Consider the following 22,190-nt stretch of genomic DNA (forward strand, 5'->3'; position numbering starts at 1 on the left):
CAATCCATCTCCTGCTATTCAGTGTGTCATCCACTTTGCTCACACACCTTGTGTTGATGCATTGTGGATATTAACCCAAAATCTTTGTTGTGTCAGTCATATGTGGAGAAGAGTTCCAGTTTTCTGAACTCCCACTTTCATTTGTCTGAAGCTCTCCCAGGCCAGGGATAAGAGCTGTGAGGTCTTACCCTCACTTTCCATTTCATATGCTTCACCCTAACTCTCAATGTTAGGGTTAAGAGCTAACTACACCCGATTCCAGTTGGCTTGTGTTTCACAGCCTAACCTTGTGTGAGCCCACTTTGTTTGTATATAGTGTGTGCTAATTGTGTGTATGTTTGCTTTGTTTGTGCTGTTTAGGATAACTTGCTGCCTGTGCAAGTTAGATAGAAACCTCAACCTAGGACCATTGTGGATTACATGATAACTATTAGGCTCGAGTCAGTCTCCCTTCTAGTTTGTCATTTCCCAGTCTCTGGTTAGGAGAAAGTTTCTCCCCTGTTAAGGGGAACTACGTTGCCCTGATCCTCATACCAGATGAGGTACGTAGGCAGGAGATCGTACGAGATCTCTCCGGGCACCCTTTTTCTCTTTTGTGTGTGTTTGCCTGACAGTTATTAGGCTCGAGTGCCAGACTCCCTTTTAACTTGTTTGTTTGTTAACCATCTTGTGTGTGTTAGGAGATGGATGTAAGACCAGCGATTGGCATCCCGTATCCTATTGGTGTTTGTTGTGTGCTTGGAGTCCGATATAAGTCCAGCGATTGGCAGTTGGTTTCCAGTGTGTGTTTGTTGGTTCGGAGTCTGATGTAAGTCCAGCGATTGGCATTCGGTTTCCAAGTTTGCCTGTTTGTGTGTGTTTTGTTTCGGCGTGCGTTAGCCGAACTACGGTAGCTCTGATTCTCATTCCAGATGAGATACGTAGGCATAGGATGCGATATCCTAGCGAGCCCGTTCCTCTCTTCTCCCACCTGTGTTGTTTCCAGTGTGTGTGCATGTCTTGAGCAGTGTTTAGCAACCTTTCTTCTATTCTTTTGAGCGTGGATCCCGTCGAGTACGACGGATGCGTAGGGGTGCTAATACCTTCCCTTCGCATAACCGACTCTCGATCCCATCTCTCTTTGGTCGCGAGACCATGTTTTTTCCAGGTTTACTTCGAGCGTTTCCTTTCCCTCTTTGGGATAAATAACGCACGGTGGCGGCTCTGTTTGTTTTGTTTTTGCCCGCCGGTTGTTTTTCGCGGATGCGACAACTGGCGACTCTGCTGGGGAAAACAGAAGTTGACCTATTGCTGGTCCATCTTCCCTAAGCGAGTCTCTCCTAGCATTCTCTAGGGTAGCTTTGGTTGCTTGTGTTGCTCTATTTATTGCAGTTATGATTGTTGTTGTGTATATATTTGCATAAATGTTTGCATGCATCATACTATCATTGTGCTGTCTTCTGTACAGGTGGTTTCCCTGATTTGGGGTGGGTGTTCTGAGTGGGGCTAAAATCCAGGCCCGAGTATACACCTAGGATTAGTGTGGTCTCACGTTTCCTCACATGTTGGATCAGCATGTTGTTGCGACGTGACATACCACAAGCCGGACGAGGTTCTATTGAGTGAGCTCTTCCTTTGTGGGGTATTCCACTTTGGTTGGGTTATCTCTTTAGGGCTGTTGACTTCGGTAACCGATCTTTCCCGGATCTTTGGTTTAGACGATCTTAAGAGAGCTACAACGGCACACCCGAAAGGGCAAACCCGTTGAGTATCTTTGCCCGATTGTCGAGACCATTATCCGCCTTAGGATGACCTGATTAGAATTCACCTGTGAGGGGAGGGTTGGTTCGTACAGATGCATGTTCTGATGGTGACTTTGATGGTGACTAATGGTTCAGCTATTGATCAGAGTCCTATTTATAAGTCGGATTTATGGATTTATTTCCGAGACGCCGGAGTTCTGTCCGCGGTATTTATCAGTGGGGATCCGTTATTTCAGGATTCCCTGGGCTGGTTTAGAGGGTCTTATGGGTATCTGTTCAGAGAATCTCTGGTGATGATGGTGATGTATCTTTCAGTTCCGTTTATTTCGGAACCCTGAGTGGGATTTGTGGTTACATATTCCTTCAGATGATGGTGATCAGTTCAGAGGCTGTAACTTAGTGCAGTGGTTGATCAGATGACTTGGAGGATGGCACAATGCATTGCATTCATACATCAACATCATTCACATTTTGCATTTATCTGCATCTAACTCATGTTTATCCATATGCAGGGACATTCTTGATCGAGATCCTGGTTGAGAGACTTCTTTGTTCCAAACATGAGGCCCGGTTTGAAAGGTGACGTCGTCTACAGTTTCTTCAATCCAGAGATCGGTGTGCTGAGAGATATGATAGCATTGATTACACCTGACCATGTGGGGATGTTCCGGGAGGCATATGGTGGTATTTTGAAGTTGGTTTTCAGGCTCACAGACAGTGATAGGAGCGTCATCCATACTCTTCTCCAGTTTTATGACCCTGGTTTGAGATGTTTCGTCTTCCTGGATTACTTGTTGGGACCTTTGATGGAGGACTATGCTAGCATCCTGGGCATTCTAATCAGAGATCAGATTCCTTTCTATGCCACTAAGGGGGAACCTGATATCGTTGAGATTTCTCGTGCTCTTTATTTGAGCCCGGAGGTGACCAAAGGGGGTTTGAAGGAGAAGGGAAAATTACCTGGTTTTCATCTGAGTTTCTTGGAGGCTAAAGCCAAGGAGCATGCTGTTGTGGGTGATTGGAAGACCGGTTGTGCCTTGATTGCTGTGAGCATTTATGGGACCATCCTGTTTCCTAATCAGAAGAACTTCGTGGACCTTAATGCTATCAGGTTGTTTATACAGAGGAATCCTGTTCCTACTCTGGTTGGGGATATCTATTACTCGGTCCATAATCGGAACGAGAAGCGACGTGGGGACTGATCAGATGTTGTGCTCAGCTGTTGTACAAATGGTTCATGGGGTATTTGCCTTCCAGAGGTGCCTTTGTCGCTCTTGATCCTACTGTCAAGTGGTCAATCAGGTTGATGGGTTTGCGAGCCAAGGACATAGCTTGGACTCACAACGGTATGGTTGGACGGGATTTTATTTACAGTTGTGGGAGTCTTCCCAATGTGCCTCTTATAGGAGTTCAAGGTTGCATTAATTACAACCCGACGCTTCTTAGGAGACAAATGGGGTTTGCTATGGAGGTTCCTCCTCTCGAGTGTGAGATTCAGGAGTCTTTCTACTTCCCAGCTGAGGGTAACTTGTTACAGTTGAGGCAAGTGTCTGGGGCATGGCAAAATATTCAGAGGAAGGGCAAGGTTCCTTTTAGCAAGATTAACAGCAGGTCTTTTCCTCCATTTGATGATTGGCTTAGGAAGAGGATTGAGCTCACACATCTACCATTTCCTGGGGGTGATCCTTGGTGTCCTTTGATGGAGGGGCCACGTTCTTCTGTCAGTATGGAAGAGTTCCTTGAGATGAAGAAAGCCAGAGATCAGCTGCAAGCAGAGAAGAATGAATTGGAGATGAGTGTCGCCAGGATTCAGATGGCTAATCAGGAGATCAGAGTGAGGATGGAAGATCAGGATAAGAAACATGCCATGGAGGTGAAGCGCTTTGAGATAGACACTGCCTATTACCGCAAGATCAGCCAAGCGTTGGAGTCGTCTACAAAAGAGCACGGCATCACCAAAGAGAGGTTGGCTAGAGCTTCGAAGGTCATTGAAGATGAGAAGAGGAGGCAAATCCTTGTGAGGGATCAGAGGGAAGACAGAGTCAAACTCCTCGTCGCCGAATGGGAAGCAAAGCTGAAGACTAAGGAAGCGGAGAACGTGAAGATCGTTGCTGAGAGAGATCATTATCTTGCTGAGAGAGATCATTACTTCAGACAGATGAAGATTCACCAGAAGGAGATAGGGAGATTGCAGCGGGAGAACACTGAGCTTAGGTTCGCGGTGAAGTTTACCAAGATGGTTGATGATGCAGAGCCGTTTGTGGGACCTCCTTCAGTGTAGACCTTTCTCTTATTTGTGTTGGATTACCGTCAGGCCTGTTGACGGAATTCACTTGCTTGTATGTTCTTTCTGATTCTGGAAAATTGTATTTGATTTGTATCAGACTTGATGTATGACTCTTGCACTTGAGGTGCACTTTTGATATGCAATGGTTGTTTTCATTCAGTGATCAATCTTCAAGCTTTATTTGCTTTCCTGTATGCTCTCACATTGCACACACATGGTTGGGTGGTATTTTGCTAAATCATATATCTCTGATCTGTATGGTGGAATCATTCGATAAATGTCAGAATATTGCTGTCGGATTATTATCTGTCTTGATGAAGCCAGGATCGAAAGACAGAGTGTTCCTCATATGGATAGACATTGCATTCATGCATAATCATAATAAATTGTCTTCTATTTTGCAGGTGTCGGTTTCTAACGTGCTTGGTTGTTTCAGGAATCATTGCTCGTGCGCGTAGAGTCATTCCCTTGCACACAACCCGTCCGCACCGATATTTTACCAGACGCAACATGCCAAGGCTGATGGATCTACCTAATACAGATTTTCTCGAGCTGAAGGAGAAGATGAACGAACTGATCAATATCATGCAAGGGTTTGCCGTATGGCAGAAAGCACTTGCTGATAAAGTGGAGAAGCTCGAGCGGGTTTCAGCTGCCAACAGTGGTGTCAACTTGGAGGGTGTTTCTAACCATGGCCTTGGTGGTTCCAGGGATGGAGGAGATCTCGGGAAGAGGACAACTGTGGATGTAGTGACCAATAATGCTGGTGGTTTCGGTGCTGCCACAAGCGGTAGACCAGGTCTGGTGGGTAACAATATGAAGGACAGTCTGTTTCCTCCTTTCTTTGGGGTTGAGGAGGATAGAGAGGAGGATAGGGAAGCAGATCAATTCTCTATGCTGAATGAACCATTTGGTCAATATGGTGTCCAGCCGCCAAATAAGGAGATCCAGTTGCTGGCAGAGAAAATCAGGGCTCTGGAAAGTCATGCTACTCCGGGGTTTGTCAACATGTCTAATATGGGGCTGGTTGAGGGGATTGTGATCCCGCAGAAGTTCAAAGCGCCTGCATTTGACAGATACAATGGGAGTTCCTGCCCGGAAACTCACCTCCAGGCTTTCGTCCGCAAGATCTCTGCGTATACGATGGATCAGAAGTTGTGGATGTACTTCTTCCAGGACAGTCTATCCGGATGATCCCTGGAATGGTACACCAAGCTGAAGTCTTCTGATATTAAGAGCTGGCAGGATCTTGGCGATGCATTCTTTAAACAGTACCAGTTCAACGCTGACATGGCTCCTAGTCGTACCCAGCTGCAGGGTATGTCTCAGAAGTCTAATGAGGGGTTTAAAGAGTATGCGCAGAGGTGAAGGGAGCTGGCTGCCAGGGTCCAACCTCCGTTGGTGGATAGAGAAATGTCAGATCTGTTTATGGGTACCCTTAAGGGGACATTTGCAGAAAGAATGGTTGGTTGCCCGGTTACTAACTTTGCTGATATAGTGGTGGTTGGAGAAAGAATTGAAAGTTGGTTGAAGCTGGGGAAGATACAGGGTAGTGCTTCATCGTCTGGATCGAAGAAGCCCTTTGGGAATGGTCAGAGGAAGAAGGAAGGTGATACAAGTGCCGTGTATACCCAAAGAGGACAGAGTAGGGATCGTTACTACCAGCACACTGCTGCGGTAACCATTCCTGCTGATAATCAACCTGCACAACAGCAGCAGCAACAACCACAACAACAACGGCAGCCATTTCAGTAGAGACCACAGAGGGCTGGGTATCAGGTGCGAGGGCGAATGAATGATCGTCAGTTCGATAGACCACCTGTGACCTATTCTTTCTTGTTGAAAAAGCTGAAAGACTTGGGGTTGGTTCAGCTGAGAACTTTGGCACCTTTGAGACCTGATCAGAGGCCAGTCAGTTTTGATGAGAACGCCAAATGTGAATTCCACTCGGGTGCACCTGGACACAATATAGAAAATTGCAAATCTTTTAAGCATGTGGTCCAGGACTTAGTGGATTCTAAAGCTATCAACTTTGCTCCATCTCCCAACGTTAATGCTAATCCCATGCCCGCGCATGGTCAAATAGGGGTGAATGCAATCTCTGATGAGGGTAGAATTGGGATGTTGAATGTTGATCAGTTGAAGACTCCGTTGGCTGAAGTCAAGAGGTTATTGTTGAAGAAGGGGGTCTTCCCGGGCTGTGATGACTGTTGTGCTGCATGCACTATTGCTGTCAATGGGTGTATATTATTGAGGGAGGCTGTCCAGAGGCTGATGGATGAGGGAAGCCTCAAGTTTGAGAAAGAGGATTTGGGGAAGGAAGATGTCTCCACCATAACCATCTACTTCGACCCGGTTGATTTGTCAACGCTGGCAAATGCGGCTCCAGTTACTATCACGGTACCTGGGCCAATTCCTTATGACAAAGAGGACGTCGTGCCATGGCATTATGGTGGGGAGGTGTATTGTAATGGAGAGAAGTTGGAGGATCAGACTGCGGATAAAACCACCGTTTCAAAAGTGGATAATGCCGGACCTAGTGGTTTCACTCGTAGTGGAAGGTTGTTTGCCCCTGATGCTTTGAGAAGTGGGGAAGGAGAAAAGGAAAAGAAAGAAAAGGCCGAGGCTTTAGCCAGGGCAAGAGGAAAACAAGTGGTGAATGAAGGTACTCTAGTGGTGACACCGGCGCCTGGAGGGTCGGAGAAAGAACTTGATGATGAAGCTGAAGAATTTCTAAGAATCATCAAAAAGTCTGAGTACAAGCTTGTTGATCATCTGCAGCAGACCCCATCCAAGATTTCAATCCTGTCATTGTTGCTGAGCTCTGAGGGGCATAGAGAGGCTTTGTTGAAAATTCTGAAGAAAGCCTATGTTCCTCAGGAGATCACCATCAATCAGTTGGAGACGGTGGTGTCAAATGTCAATGTCAGCCATGGGCTGGGTTTCACTGATCTTGATCTGACTGTGGATGGGAGTAATCATAATTGGGCATTACACATTGCTATGGAATGTAAAGGGGCCGTGCTCTCGCACGTGTTGGTTGATACCAGCTCATCTTTAAATGTGTTGCCAAAGAAAGCCCTGGCGAAGCTGGACTGCGAAGGTTTAATTTTGACGCCCAATGACCTGATAGTGAGGGCTTTCGATGGTTCGAAGCGGGCCGTGTTTGGAGAAGTAGAGCTCCCGGTGAAGATCGGGCCCGAGGTGTTCAAGTCGGTATTCTATGTCATAGATATTCAGCCGGCATACAGTTGCCTGTTAGGTCGCCCATGGATCCATGCTGCAGGGGCAGTGACCTCGACTTTGCACCAGAAATTGAAGTATATCTGGGACGGGCAGGTCATCACCGTTTGTGGGGAGGAGGACATCTTCGTCAGCCACCTATCATCGTTCAAATATGTTGAAATGGACGGTGAGATATGGGAAACGCCGAGTCAAGCATTCGAAACTGTCAAGGTGGAGAATGCTCTCTTTGCTAAAGAAGAGGAGAAACCGTCCATTTCTTCGTATAAGCAGGCCGCTGAGGTGGTGAAGAGTGGAGAAGCTCCTGGTTGGGGGAAGATGATGGACATCACCGCCAAGAAAGACCGATTCAGAGTGGGTTATCAGTCGGGCCGAGGCTCATCAGGACAAGGTAGAGGACGTCGTCCGTCATTCACATTCACCAGTGCTGGAATGCTGGATCCAGATCACATCTGTATGGTGGGTGAAGAAGTTGACAGTGACTGTGAGGTTGATCGATGGATAAAGTCATGCGTACCAGGGATGGAAGTCTAGAACTGGAAGGCTGAAAAGATCATCACTGTCACTCTACTTGAAGAGTAATATTTTCTTTTTTCAATTTTATTTGCATGGAAACCATACGTTTTGCCCGAAACGTAATGGTTCATTGTAAGGGCCACCTCATGTTTCATCTTGCAAAATTTGCATCATAAATAAATGGATGTTTTTCAGTTAAAAGCGGTGTTCCCTGTTTTTCATTTATTTTTGCAGTTTAAAAATAAAAATAAATGGCAATGTTTTCAGTTTTCTTTTTAATTTGTCTCGCTACGGTTCTAAAGCAATGCATGAATCAACATTCATGCAGATGCGATTTCTCGCCGGATCTCATTGATAACAATCCTGTTACACCCTCATATGACTTCGACAATCTGATCTATCATGCTGAAGAAGAAGGCGAAGAAGATTGTGAACTGTCGGGGGAATTAGCCAGGTTGTTGAAACAAGAGGAGAAGGTGATTCAGCCGCATGAGGAGCAAGTTGAGATAGCGAATCTGGGTATCGACGAGGTCAGAAAGGAAGTGAAAATCGGGGCCTCTTTGGAGGAAAGTGTTAAGAGCAGAATGGTGGCATTGTTGAAAGAGTATGTCGACATCTTTGCCTGGTCTTATCAAGATATGCCAGGGTTGGATACCGATATCGTTGTGCACAAGCTACCGTTGAGAGCAGATTGTCCTCCAGTGAAGCAGAAGTTGCGTAGAACTCGACCTGAGATGGCCATGAAAATTAAAGAGGAGGTGCAGAAACAGTGGGATGCTGGTTTCCTAGCTGTCACTAATTGTCCACCTTGGGTCGCGAATATTGTGTCGGTCCCGAAGAAGGATGGGAAGGTGAGAATGTGTGTGGACTACCGGGATCTGAATAGAGCTAGTCCGAAGGATGATTTCCCATTACCTCACATTGATGTGTTGGTAGATAATACAACTCAATTCTCGGTGTTTTCCTTCATGGATGGCTTTTCTGGCTATAATCAAATCAAAATGTCGCCGGATGATATGGAGAAAACAACGTTCATCACACCGTGGGGCACTTTCTGTTATAAGGTGATGCCATTTGGTCTCAAGAATGTCGGTGCTACTTATCAGAGGGCCATGGTGACTTTGTTTCATGATATGATTCATCATGAAATTGAATGCTATGTTGATGACATGATAGCAAAGTCCCAGACAGAAGAGGGGCATTTGGTAGATCTGGCCAAGTTGTTTGACCGGTTGAGACAATTCAGACTGAGGTTAAATCCGAATAAGTGCACTTTCAGAGTGCGGTCCGGTAAATTGCTGGGGTTCATTGTAAGTGAAAAAGGAATCGAGGTTGATCCTGCTAAAGTAAAAGCAATAAGAGAAATGCCTGAACCGAGAACGGAGAAGGAGGTTCGTGGTTTCTTAGGTACATTGAACTACATTTCATGGTTCATATCCCATCTAACAGCCACGTGTGAACCTATATTCAAGTTGTTAAGAAAAGATAAAACGGTCAAGTGGAATAATGATTGCCAAGCGGCATATGAAAAGATAAAAGAGTATTTGCAGGAGCCTCCGATTCTGATGCCTCCTGTGGAGGGACGACCGTTAATTCTGTACTTGACGGTCCTCGAGGGGTCTATGGGGTGTGTATTGGGGCAGCATGACGAGTCTGGTCGAAAAGAGCATGCCATATACTACCTTAGCAAAACGTTTACCGACTGTGAAACAATATATTCACTGCTCGAGAAAACTTGCTGTGCTTTGGTCTGGGCTGCTCGCCGACTGAGGCAGTATATGTTGGTTCATACCACTTTATTGATTTCCAAGATGGATCCAATCAAGTACATTTTTGAGAAGCCAGCATTGACCGGACGGGTTGCGAGGTGGCAAATGATTTTGACTGAATATGATATACAGTATACCTCTCAGAAAGCAATCAAGGGGAGTGTATTGTCTGATTACCTCGCCCAGCAACCTATTGAGGATTATCAACCGATGAAGTTTGAATTCCCTGATGAGGATATCATGTTTCTCAAATCGAAAGATTGTGAGGAACCAATCCCGGAGGAGGGGCCTGACCCTGAATCCGAATGGATTCTGATGTTTGATGGGGCTGTTAACGTGAATGGTAGCGATGTTGGTGCTGTTTTGGTTACGCCGAAAGGATCCCACATTCCTTTTGCTGCCAGGCTAACATTTGAATGTACCAACAATGTGGCTGAATACGAAGCTTGTATCCTGGGGATTGAAGAGGCGATTGATTTGAGGATCAAGAACCTTGTTATATATGGAGATTCAGCTTTGGTTGTGAACCAGGTTAACGGGAAGTGGTATACGCATCAGTCTCATTTAGTTCCATACCGGGATTATACGAGGAGACTGTTGACGTTTTTCACCAAGGTGATTTTGCATCATGTGCCTAGAGAGGAGAATCCGTTGGCAGATGCTTTGGCTACTCTGGCTGCCTTGATCAAGGTGCAGTGGTGGAATCAGTTCCCCAGTGTTGAGGTGGGACGTCTGGATAGACCGGCTTATGTGTTTGCTGTTGACACAGCACCTGATGATGAGAAGCCGTGGTATTATGATATCAAGCGCTATCTGGAAACCCAAGAGTATTCCGAGGGAGCATCCAAGAAGGACCGAAAGACTCTGCGGAGGTTGGCCATGATGTTCTACTTGAATAAAGATGGGGTTTTGTACAAGAGAATTTTCGACTGGGTCTTGCTCAGATGCGTTGATGATAAAGAAGCAAGCCAATTGATGAAAGAGGTTCACGAAGGGTCGTTCGGTACCCATGCCAGTGGGAATGCAATGGTGAAGAAGCTGCTAAGAGCAGGTTATTATTGGATGACAATGGAAGCCCAATGTTTCAATTTCGTGCGGAAGTGTCATAAATGCCAGATTTATGCTGACAAGGTGCACGTGCCTCCAAATTCGTTGAGTTTGATGTCGTCTCCGTGGTCGTTCGCTATGTGGGGCATTGATATGATTGGGAAGATTGAGCCCACGGCTTCGAATGGGCACCGGTTCATATTAGTGGCTATTGATTACTTCACTAAGTGGGTGGAAGCAGCCTCTTATGCAAACGTGACGAAGCAGGTCATTGCCAGATTCCTGAAGAGAGACATCATTTGCAGATATGGGGTTCCCGAGAGAATCATTACTGATAATGGTTCTAATTTGAACAATAAGATGATGGCAGAATTGTGCCGGGAATTCAAGATCGAGCATCACAATTCTTCTCCTTATCGTCCGAAGATGAATGGGGCGGTTGAGGCGGCCAATAAGAATATAAAGAAGATTGTGCAGAAGATGGTCGTGACCTATAAGGATTGGCATGAGATGTTTCCGTTTGCATTACATGGGTATCGAACCTCGGTGCGTACGTCTACTGGGGCAACGCCTTTCTCGTTGGTATATGGAATGGAAGCCGTGCTACCGGTTGAGGTCCAAATTCCCTCTTTGAGAGTCCTGATGGACGTGAAATTGCAAGAGGCTGAATGGGTAAGAACCAGGTACGAAGAGTTGAGCCTGATTGAGGAAAAGAGGCTGGCGGCCATTTGTCATGGGTAGTTGTACCAGCAGCGGATGAAGCGTGCTTTTGACCGAAAGGTACGACCTCGTGTGTATCACGTGGGTGATATGGTGCTGAAAAGGATCCTTCCTCCTCAAAACGATCGAAGGGGCAAGTGGACACCCAATTATGAAGGTCCGTTTGTGGTCAAGAAGGTTTTCTCTGGCGGAGCCTTGTTGTTAACGACCATGGATGGCGAAGATTTTCCATCCCCTGTGAATGCGGACGCAGTTAAAAAATACTTTGTATAAGAGACCCGCTGGACAAAAAGAATAAAATAGTCCAGGCAAAAATGGGCATCCCGGCGAACCGAAAAAAATGATGAAAAGGTTCGGGCAAAAATTAGGGATAAAAAGGAAAAATTATACACCCGGCAAGTCGAAAACCTGAAAAGGCGGCTTGGGCAAAAAAGGGTATCCCGGTGGACTGAAAACCCGAAAGGGCGGTCTAGGCAAAAGAGGGATTGAAACAAACAACTGCGTCTGGCATGATCGTTTGTACTTTGGATATGACATGGATAGTCCCCGGTAGGGATCAGTCGGAAGCGTCTTTTTCAGAAGGCAGAAGGTATGGAGAGTCTGAGGACATATGGGGTGTAACCAAGTTGAAACTCGATGAGATCATGGTTTCACATTGCCATTAGGATAGATTTTCCTTTTGTGCGCGATTACCTCTTTTCAGGAATTGCTTCTATTGTATTGCTCAGTTATGAGCCACACTTTTTCAATCAATAAAATGCATATTCAGTCAAATAATTTTGTTTTGTTTTCATAACCGCTTTGATTGCAAAAACATCTGTTTATTTTGATAAAGAATCTTTGCATTTTGAGACATGGAGATCCTTTCCAATGCATGTTTATAAGATTGAAAACTTGAAATCTTATTCGGAAGGTTGAGTGACCCAAGTGTTGAATCTCGACATGCCTGGGGCACGTTTTTATTTGACGGTCTCTTTTGTAGGTGCGGTTAGATGTTTTCACTCACTTGCAGGTTGTGATGTGGAAGCTTTTGATGAAAGATCCCCGAGGAGTCCGATCAGGGACGAATGAATTAAAGAATGGTGGAAAGATGGCGAGAGACGTACGACGATCCTGGATATTAATCAAGAAGACTCTTCAAAGTCTGAAGATTGGAAAGTTTGTACCCATCTAAGGAGTTCGCTCTCCGTCGAGTACGGAGGAGGCGAGAATACAAGGTGATGAATCAGAAAAGTCCATACGAGTCTGGGAGTTCTCAAAATTGGAAAGCTGACGCCGGATTTGGATGTTGAGTACCATGGTTCGACGATTCGATGGGTGTTCAGTGCCAGAACTTCCTGGTTTCCCCAAGCAGAGTTGGGATTGTTACCTCCTCAGCAGATTCGAGGTCTGTGTCTTCCCTAGCAGGGTCGGGATGGTTATCTCCCCAGCAAGTTTGAGATCGGTATTTCCTCAGCAGCCAGGCCCGAAGGTTGCTATTTCCCCAGCGGATGTATCTATTGGTAGTGGTCTCTCCAAGCAGAGTCGGGATTGTTGTATCCCCAGCAAGTCAGAGATTGTTGGTTTCCCCACAGAGTGCGTTGGTGGTTCTTTCCCCAGCGAATTCCCCAAGCGGATCGGGTGCAGAGGAGGTTATTCCTGGTAAGGGTGACCTATTTCCCAGCAGCAGTGTTATTCCCTAGCAGGGTGGAGATCGTAGTGTTGGCGAGTTCCTTAGCAGAGTGCCTAGAGCTCCCCAGAAGAGTCCCTTAAGGGGGATATTTTTTTATGCATTCATCATGTAGATAAGCATAGCATATTGCATAATAAATCGCGTAGCATTTCCATGATTATGGAGCATTACGCTAAAAATAATCATCATGCATCAGCATTGCAAGCATAAGCTAGTCTCAAGCCGTGGTTACCGTTTGAGATTTGGTTTTGCCAGTGGGTGAAGATGCTACTCAAACCGTGGTTACCGTTTGAGAAGTGGTTTCGCTAGTTGGGAGATCAGCATCAGTATTGCAAGTATCAGTTACTCGAGCCGTGGTTACCGCTTGAGATTTGGTTTCGCCGGATGGTGAAGATGTTACTCCGAGGAGTTTAGCATCGTGGTGTTGGGTCAACCGTATTTCCCAGTAGTACGATACTAAAGGAGATTTCTGTCGTGCGAGATAGAATTTGGAGATGTTACTCTGAGGAGTTTAGCATCATGACGTCAGGTTAGCAATGTTCCCCAGTAGTACGTTATTGGAGGAAACTTTTCCGTCGGGCGAAGATGGAAATAAAATCAAAGGACGTTACGCGATCAGCGCGAAAATGCATTTCAATTGGAGAAAAGGAAGTGTTGAGGCATTTTCTGGAGAACGGGGTTCAATTGGAGAAAAGGAAGTGTTGAGGCATTTTCTGGAGAGCGGGGTTCAATTGGAGAAAAGGAAGTGTTGAGGCATTTTCTGGAGAGCGGGGTTCAATTGGAGAAAAGGAAGTGTTGAGGCATTTTCTGGAGAGCGGGGTTCAATTGGAGAAAAGGAAGTGTTGAGGCATTTTCTGGAGAACGGGGTTCAAATGGAGATTGGAGTTGAAGATTATATTCGGGATGAGGTCCTCAGGATTATCTTCTGTTCATGTGTTACCTTATACTTTGGCTGAGGTCAACAGAGGTTGTTATGGGTGTCTTCTGAGGAAGAGATGCACATGTTACCTTCCTTTTGAGAAGGTGTACCGTCTGATATGTCGCCATCAGAGTGGTGTTTTGGTGTTATTTCCGACGTTGCCAGTGGAATTATTACAAGTTTCTGGAGAACGGGGTCCAAATGGAGAAAGGGAAATGTTGCGGCATTTTCTGGAGAGCGGGGTCCAAATGGAGAAAGGGAAATGTTGCGGCATTTTCTGGAGAGCGGGGTTCAAATGGAGAAAGGGAGACACGGGGTGTTTTCTGGAAAACGGGGTTCACAACGGCGATCACGAGTTATCATCAGGCGACTGGGGTTCAAATGGAGAAAGGGAGACACGGGGTGTTTTCTGGAGAACGGGGTTCACAATGGCGATCGCAAGTTATCGTCAGGCGACTGGGGTTCAATTGGAGAGCGGGGTTCAATTGGAGAGCGGGGTTCATTGTTTGGCAAACAAGACTACTATGAAGTTGTCGGGGTTCAACTGCGGTGATCCGAGATCATCTGCACGAAAGAAAATATTTGTTCGGGGTTCAAGAAAAAGAAAAGAGGAAATCAATCAGAAAGTTTCGGGGTTCAAGAAAAAGTAAAAGAAATGATAATATAATCCCCAGCGGATGTGGTGTTCAGGCCATGGTATCCCTGTGTTACCATTTATTTTGGTATACAGGTCAACATGCTGTTTCGGTGTTCAGGCCAACTTTCTCCGTGCCAGACGGATTCTTCTTTTGAGAATCATTTCTTTGCCGATTCTGATAGGCATTGTTAATTATTTTCCCATCAGAGTGCAAATTGTTCGTCTGTTCTTGGTATTCAATCACTCTTCACCCTGATCATCTGAAAGCCGAGGCTATTCATATCGACAGGTTCACAGTGGATTGAATAGGGGCAGCTATAACACCTCAAAATTTGCCCTCCTCTCTTGGGACTAGCTTAGCATATTTCATTTCATTTTGTAGGACATTAGGCATTACATCTTTGCATATCATGTGGAAACAATAAGCAAGTCATCCTCATAGGTCTTTCTCAGAAGATGGAGAGGTTAAGAGATGCAAGCCTGGGGGTCTCATGAATTGATCACTAATCATCTGAGGGTTTGTGCTTCAGTTAGGGTTTCTTGGCTCCTCAAGGAGATTGATCATTATCTTGGTTGCAATGGTACATCACCATCATCATGGTCTTATCATCACCAAGAGGTTCATTATTCCTGACAAGCTTCCTTGGGATTAGGGTTTTGACCTCTGGTCAACCCTAATCAGTTGCATTGTGCCAATCAGAGTTTTTCAAGGAGATGAGGTCTTTGTTGAGATGGAGACCTTCATATGGTTTTATTGAGCTTGTATAAGCTAGGGTTTCATTTTGGAGCCATTTCATCAAGTGGTGGAGGCTCAGATTCATCTATGCATGGCCAAGTCATCTATCAGTCAACAAAAGTCAACCACAAGTCAACCACAAGTCAACTGTTGGATTTGGAGGTGGGAAGTGATTAGAAATACTTCATTCATGTTCAAACAAGTCTCATTTGACATTTCAAACATCAACATTGAAGAAAATAAAGTCAGGACAAAACTTTCCAAAAATAGAAAGTGACCTCTAATTCAAAATTGCCAAAAATGGAAAGGTTTTCAACTCAAGATTACATCATCAAAAAAGCTTCAAATGAAATTTTGTTGAACATGAAAGTTGTAGATCTTTCTCTCCCATTTCCAAAAAGTTCAATATCATCAATTTCTCATGTGTGGTTGAAGAGATATGGATCAATCATGGCCAAGTGAACATGGAACTTCAAATGGGCATAACTTCTTCACCAAAACTCCAAATCAAGTGGCTCTTTTTGCATTGTTCTTGTCTTAACCTCTAGTTTCCAAATTTGGCATTACATGACATGCATTACATTCACATAAATATTTGAAAATTCAATTGATTTTTGGAGGGAAAAATGAAATTCAAAATTGGTGAATTATTTGCACATGTGACCATCACCATTGGCTCCAAAACATCATTTTGAGTGAAATCAAGGCCAAATTCGTACTGTTCATCCATGCATTTTCATGCATGAGGTGAAATCCCAATTTTGCCAAAACACCTTCTAATTGCTAATTCCAATTACCATTGCTTAAGCATGATTAGGAACTTGATTAGGAGGGAGTATATAACACAAATCTCTAACTGTTTTTTCACAATTCCCAATCTTAGATCTAGAATAAAAAAAAATTCTCTCAAAATTCTCTCAATTTTTTCTCTCAAATTCTTCAAGCAAATTCCATTTTTCTTTGATTAATTCATCATTCTGAAGCATCAGTGATCATTATTGGACTTGGAATCACATGAATTCATGCACATTGGAGCAACTTGGAGCTTGAACTCATCAATGGTGAAATCAAAATTCTGTTGAATCGTGAGCAATTCGACCTCAAGCATTCATCCATTCAGTTGTACAAGCTTCCTAGAAGACTTTTGAAGCATTGCAATGCCAGAAACGCACGAATCACAAAACTGCTCATCAAGAGGTCACAAATTCGATCCTCTTATTTCTTGAAATTGTTATGCTATACTTGTAGATCTTGCAATGCTTGTGATTCTGAGCTTTGAACCACTAAAATCCATGCATTATTGAACAAGTTATGGTGATTTAAAGTTTCATGTGCAAAACTTGTTGGCTTCGATTCTCTTTGGATAGGACGATTTAGGCTTAGTTATTAGTTGATTCATGTTGTACATTGAAAGATCTATCCATACATGTGCTCAATTTCAAAAACTGGAAAATTTGTTCATCATGTTCTTGTTGAATTTACTGTTCATGCGCGTGAGGATGATAAAGATGAACACAGGCCTTTTGGCAACGGTTTTTTTCGATTCCAAAGCGTGGCCTTAGGTTCGCTAGGGTTGCGTCCTGATTGGTTGCATGGGAATCCCATGCAGCACGCCATTTCCCATTTTAAAATGCTACTCGGTTCGAACCTTGGCTGTGCGATTTTCCAATGCTTCATTTCATTTTCCTCCACATGTTGATACATGCTTCTTCATGCATTTTTTATTTTTTTTCTCACTTCATAAAATCATAACAAATTAAATAATGATCCAAAAATTGTGTGGTTTTTTGCATTAGGTCACATTTTTTGTCTAGTTTTTTATGAATATTATTTTGCAAATTGTGCATGGCTGTATAATTTTTTGTGCTGGGGTTTTTGATCATGTGTCCATTCTTGACATTGCCTTGCTAAATCATTTGTGAAATGCTCAATTTTCATCCAATGCTCATGAAATTTTGCATGTTGAGAGTAGACATCTTTTTGGACATTTTGGTGTTGAGTTTGCATTTTTATCAATTGCAATTACTGATTTATGATTTTTCTAAGTTAGGTGTGACAATTTGTGTCACACCTTGTGATGTCCAACATGATGAATGAATTTTCCATATCAAATGATCTCCAATTGTCCTGACATTTTGTATAATGCTTTATATGCATGTTGGGAATGCTCATGATATTTTGTGAAATTTTTGGAATCATTTCTGATTTGATTGAGATTTTGCATTCTGGATGGTCATTTTTGAGCTTTTGAATTGCATTGATTTTCATTTGTTTGTGAAATGCTTGTGCTTTATCCCATGAATATGAAATTTTGCACACTACTTATAGACATATTGAATGGTGTTTTGGCTTTGGTTTGAGGTTTTTATCATGTTGCATTTCTGTTTTAGGCTTGTGCTAAGTTGGTGTACCAAATTGTGTCACATATGTGCTTGATTGTGTTTGCCTTGACTTATTCAATTTGATTACCATGCCTAATGTTGTCCAAATGCTCTAATTTTTTGTGTGATGATCATGTTGCATGTTATGTTTACCCATGAATTTTGCCAAAATTATTTGAATCATTTTTGATTTAATGTGCATTTGTTCATTCTGATGTCACAATGTGGTTACAATGTGCATACCTTGCCATGTTTGGTTCATGAAATGGATTTGGTGAATGATATTGACATGAGACCTTTTGGATTGTGTTCTTAATTGATCGAGGTTGATTCATGTCAATTTTCATGTTCTGTTTTGAATTTTTTCTCCATCTTTGACCGTAGGCTTTGACCTAGTGGTTTGCCTCTCATGTTTGAGTTTTGATTTCAGGTTGAACATCCAGGTTATATGGTTCATGATGCAACCTCACTTGAGCATTTGATGCTTGCTTTTGACTACTAACATTGTGTGTTTTGTAGGGTTGTTAACTCATTTGAGTTTGACTTGTTGGCTTATGCCTTTGATCGTTGGGTTTGACTATTTGATATTCATGATTGTCTGTTTGTCTGTACAGTTGAACTGATTTGTTTGATGTTTCCACAGGTACATAAGTTGCTTAAGTTCATTTTGAACTTGCTTTTGCTTGGTTGCTTAACCAGTGAGGTATAATATTTCTGACTTCATGTAGTCTGGAAGACCTGTCCTGTTATGTGGGCAGGCACCTGTCTGAAGCCCTCCTTAAGAGGCAATGCTTGTGAATGTTTATTTTTGTGCCAAGCAGGAAAAGTCCTTTGATAAGGCAATTGGCAGATAAAAGAGATGTGCAATCCATCTCCTGCTATTCAGTGTGTCATCCACTTTGCTCACACACCTTGTGTTGATGCATTGTGGATATTAACCCAAAATCTTTGTTGTGTCAGTCATATGTGGAGAAGAGTTCCAACTTTCTGAACTCCCACTTTCATTTGTCTGAAGCTCTCCCAGGCCAGGGATAAGAGCTGTGAGGTCTTACCCTCACTTTCCATTTCATCTGCTTCACCCTAACTCTCAATGTTAGGGTTAAGAGCTAACTACACCCGATTCCAGTTGGCTTGTGTTTCACAGCCTAACCTTGTGTGAGCCCACTTTGTTTGTATATAGTGTGTGCTAATTGTGTGTATGTTTGCTTTGTTTGTGCTGTTTAGGATAGCTTGTTGCCTGTGCAAGTTAGATAGAAACCTCAACCTAGGACCATTGTGGATTACATGATAACTATTAGGCTCGAGTCAGTCTCCCTTCTAGTTTGTCATTTCCCAGTCTCTGGTTAGGAGAAAGTTTCTCCCCTGTTAAGGGGAACTACGTTGCCCTGATCCTCATACCAGATGAGGTACGTAGGCAGGAGATCGTACGAGATCTCTCCGGGCACCCTTTTTCTCTTTTGTGTGTGTTTGCCTGACAGTTATTAGGCTCGAGTGCCAGACTCCCTTTTAACTTGTTTGTTTGTTAACCATCTTGTGTGTGTTAGGAGATGGATGTAAGACCAGCGATTGGCATCCCGTATCCTATTGGTGTTTGTTGTGTGCTTGGAGTCCGATATAAGTCCAGCGATTGGAAGTTGGTTTCCAGTGTGTGTTTGTTGGTTCGGAGTCTGATGTAAGTCCAGCGATTGGCATTCGGTTTCCATGTTTGCCTGTTTGTGTGTGTTTTGTTTCGGCGTGCGTTAGCCGAACTACGGTAGCTCTGATTCTCATTCCAGATGAGATACGTAGGCATAGGATGCGATATCCTAGCGAGCCCGTTCCTCTCTTCTCCCACCTGTGTTGTTTCCAGTGTGTGCATGTCTTGAGCAGTGTTTAGCAACCTTTCTTCTATTCTTTTGAGCATGGATCCCGTCGAGTACGACGGATGCGTAGGGGTGCTAATACCTTCCCTTCGCATAACCGACTCCCGATCCCATCTCTCTTTGGTCGCGAGACCATGTCTTTTCCAGGTTTACTTCGAGCGTTTCCTTTCCCTCTTTGGGATAAATAACGCACGATGGCGGCTCTGTTTGTTTTGTTTTTGCCCGCCGGTTGTTTTTCGCGGATGCGACAACGTCCCTCTCGGAGTCCTTCCTCAAGCCTCATCCTCATGTTTACCATTTCAGTAAAGTCACTGGGGGCACTAGCAATCATTCGTTCATAATAAAATAAACTCAGGGTCTTCAGAAAGATCTTTGTCATCTCTTTTTCCTCCAAAGGAGGAGTGATCTGGGTAGCCAATTCCCTCCATCTCTGCGCGTACTCTTTGAATGTCTCTTTATCTTTCTGAGACATAGACCTTAGCTGGTCTCTATCAGGCGCCATGTCCATGTTGTACTTATACTGCTTGACGAAAGCTTCTCCCAAGTCATTGAAAGTGCGAATGCTTGCACTATCCAGCCCCATATACCAACGGAGCGCAGCACCGGTCGAATTGTCCTGGAAATAATGAATCAGCAGTTGATCATTATCGATTTAAGTAGACATCCTACGGGCATACATCACCAGATGGATGAGCGGACAAGTATTCCCCTTATACTTTTCAAAGTCAGGCACTTTGAACTTCACCGGGATATTGACGTTGGGCACTAAACACAACTCAACATCACTTTTCCCAAACAAATCCTTACCCCTTAATGTCTTCAATTCCTTGTGTAGCTCAAGAAATTAATCCTTCATTTCATCCATTTTCTCGTAGACATCCGGACCCTTAGACTACTCGGAGTGATAAATGGTGTCCTCTACACGAGTTAAGGTGTGCACAATGGGAGGTGGCACGGACATGACCGGGCTAGATGCCAACATGGAAGCAAAGGTAGACGCAAAGCCTTCAGGCATAAAGTTGGATGGCATTCCCCACGGGAATCCAGCAGACATAGCAGGTGCAAAGTGAGTGGCAGCAGCATGCATGATAAAGGTAGCCACCTCTGGAATAACCGTCCTCGCAGGACGAGTTGCTGGCGTTGGAGAAGATTGACTCTAAGCAGCAAGAACTGACTCCATCATGGCAGTCAGGCGGGCGATCTCGTCCATCAGTTCTCTGTTCTCTTGCTCTAGATGCTCCATAAATCTAAGATGAATGGTACGGGTGTTGTACCGATGAGTCAGCTTGGCTAAAGCACATAAGAAACACCAATGAGACATCTGGCGAAAGAGAAACCTGCTTATGTAAATGATGCATGAAATGCAATGCTTGTTTATTTATTTTTATTTTCAAGGAACTTACTATATCATTTGCAAACATATATATATATATATATATATATATATATATATATATATATATATATATATATATATATATATATATATATATATATATATATATATATGTATCAATAATTGCAATAATAATTTTTTTGATGACCAAAAATCTCTTTTCGTTTTTATAATTGGAAGGATTACACTGAGTACAATTTCAGAAACCAAATGCAAAATACAAGAGAAAATAAGACAAGTCATCCTAAGGATCCCTAACAACGTCAGAAGATCTGGCTGAAGGCGCGTACTTCCTTCGAATGCGTCGGATCTCGGTCTCAAAAGAAGCCTTCATCTAAGTCTTCTCGAGGACAAGCTGATCAACAATATTCTTCCAAGCAACGGAAGGCTGAGGCATGCTAGAAGATGAAACCTCTAGCTCTCTCTGTCTTTTCGACACTCGGTCTTCAAGTAGCTCAACAAGTGCATCTTTGTCCTTAGACTCCAACTGCAACTCTTCATGCTTCTTGCTCAAAGCACGGAAACTCTCTTCCCATATATCCTTCTCTTGCTTCATCTTGGCGAGCGCGTCTTCCAACTCCTCTACATCTTGGTTAGGGAGAATTAATGGCGCAACCACAACCATAGACATAGGTCTTTCACAAGGATAAGGCACCTTCAACTCCAAAGCTCTCTTCTTCACCCAAAGAGTGTAAGCTTCCAAAGCTACACAATTGCGCGGACCAAGCTCGGATCTTACTTTCCTATGCACATTATGCCAAGCATGCACAATCTTCTGCTTTAAATGTTGGGGATCTTTACCCTCTTGATAGAAAAGACCTTCTAACAAAGTGTTATTAGGTTTGTCTCTCAAAGGGAACCCAATTTGACGACGAGCCAAAGCAGGGTTGTAGTCAATTCCTCCTTGTGTACCAATAAGAGGCACATTAGAGAATTCACCACAGCTATCAATAATCTCCAAACTGCTCAAAGAAGGATCATACCAAACTATATCATAATTAGTGAGAGACATAAGTCTCTGAGACCACCTTAGACATTGTTTGTTCTCCACAAAAGCAGGTGTCTGTGTTAAGTGCGAAATAAACCACTTGTACAGAAGAAGAATGCAACAGACGATAGTTCCACCACCCTTAGAATTCCTTAGATGCAAAGAGAAATACAATCACCCAACAAAGTAGGCACAAGATTCCCAATCAAGAAAAGTCTAATGGCGTTAACATCAACAAAACCGTCAATGTTAGGGAACAAAGCTAATCCATAAAT

The sequence above is a fragment of the Lathyrus oleraceus genome, chromosome 7 (genome assembly GCF_024323335.1).
Source record: "Lathyrus oleraceus cultivar Zhongwan6 chromosome 7, CAAS_Psat_ZW6_1.0, whole genome shotgun sequence".
Classification (NCBI taxonomy): Eukaryota; Viridiplantae; Streptophyta; class Magnoliopsida; order Fabales; family Fabaceae; genus Lathyrus; species Lathyrus oleraceus.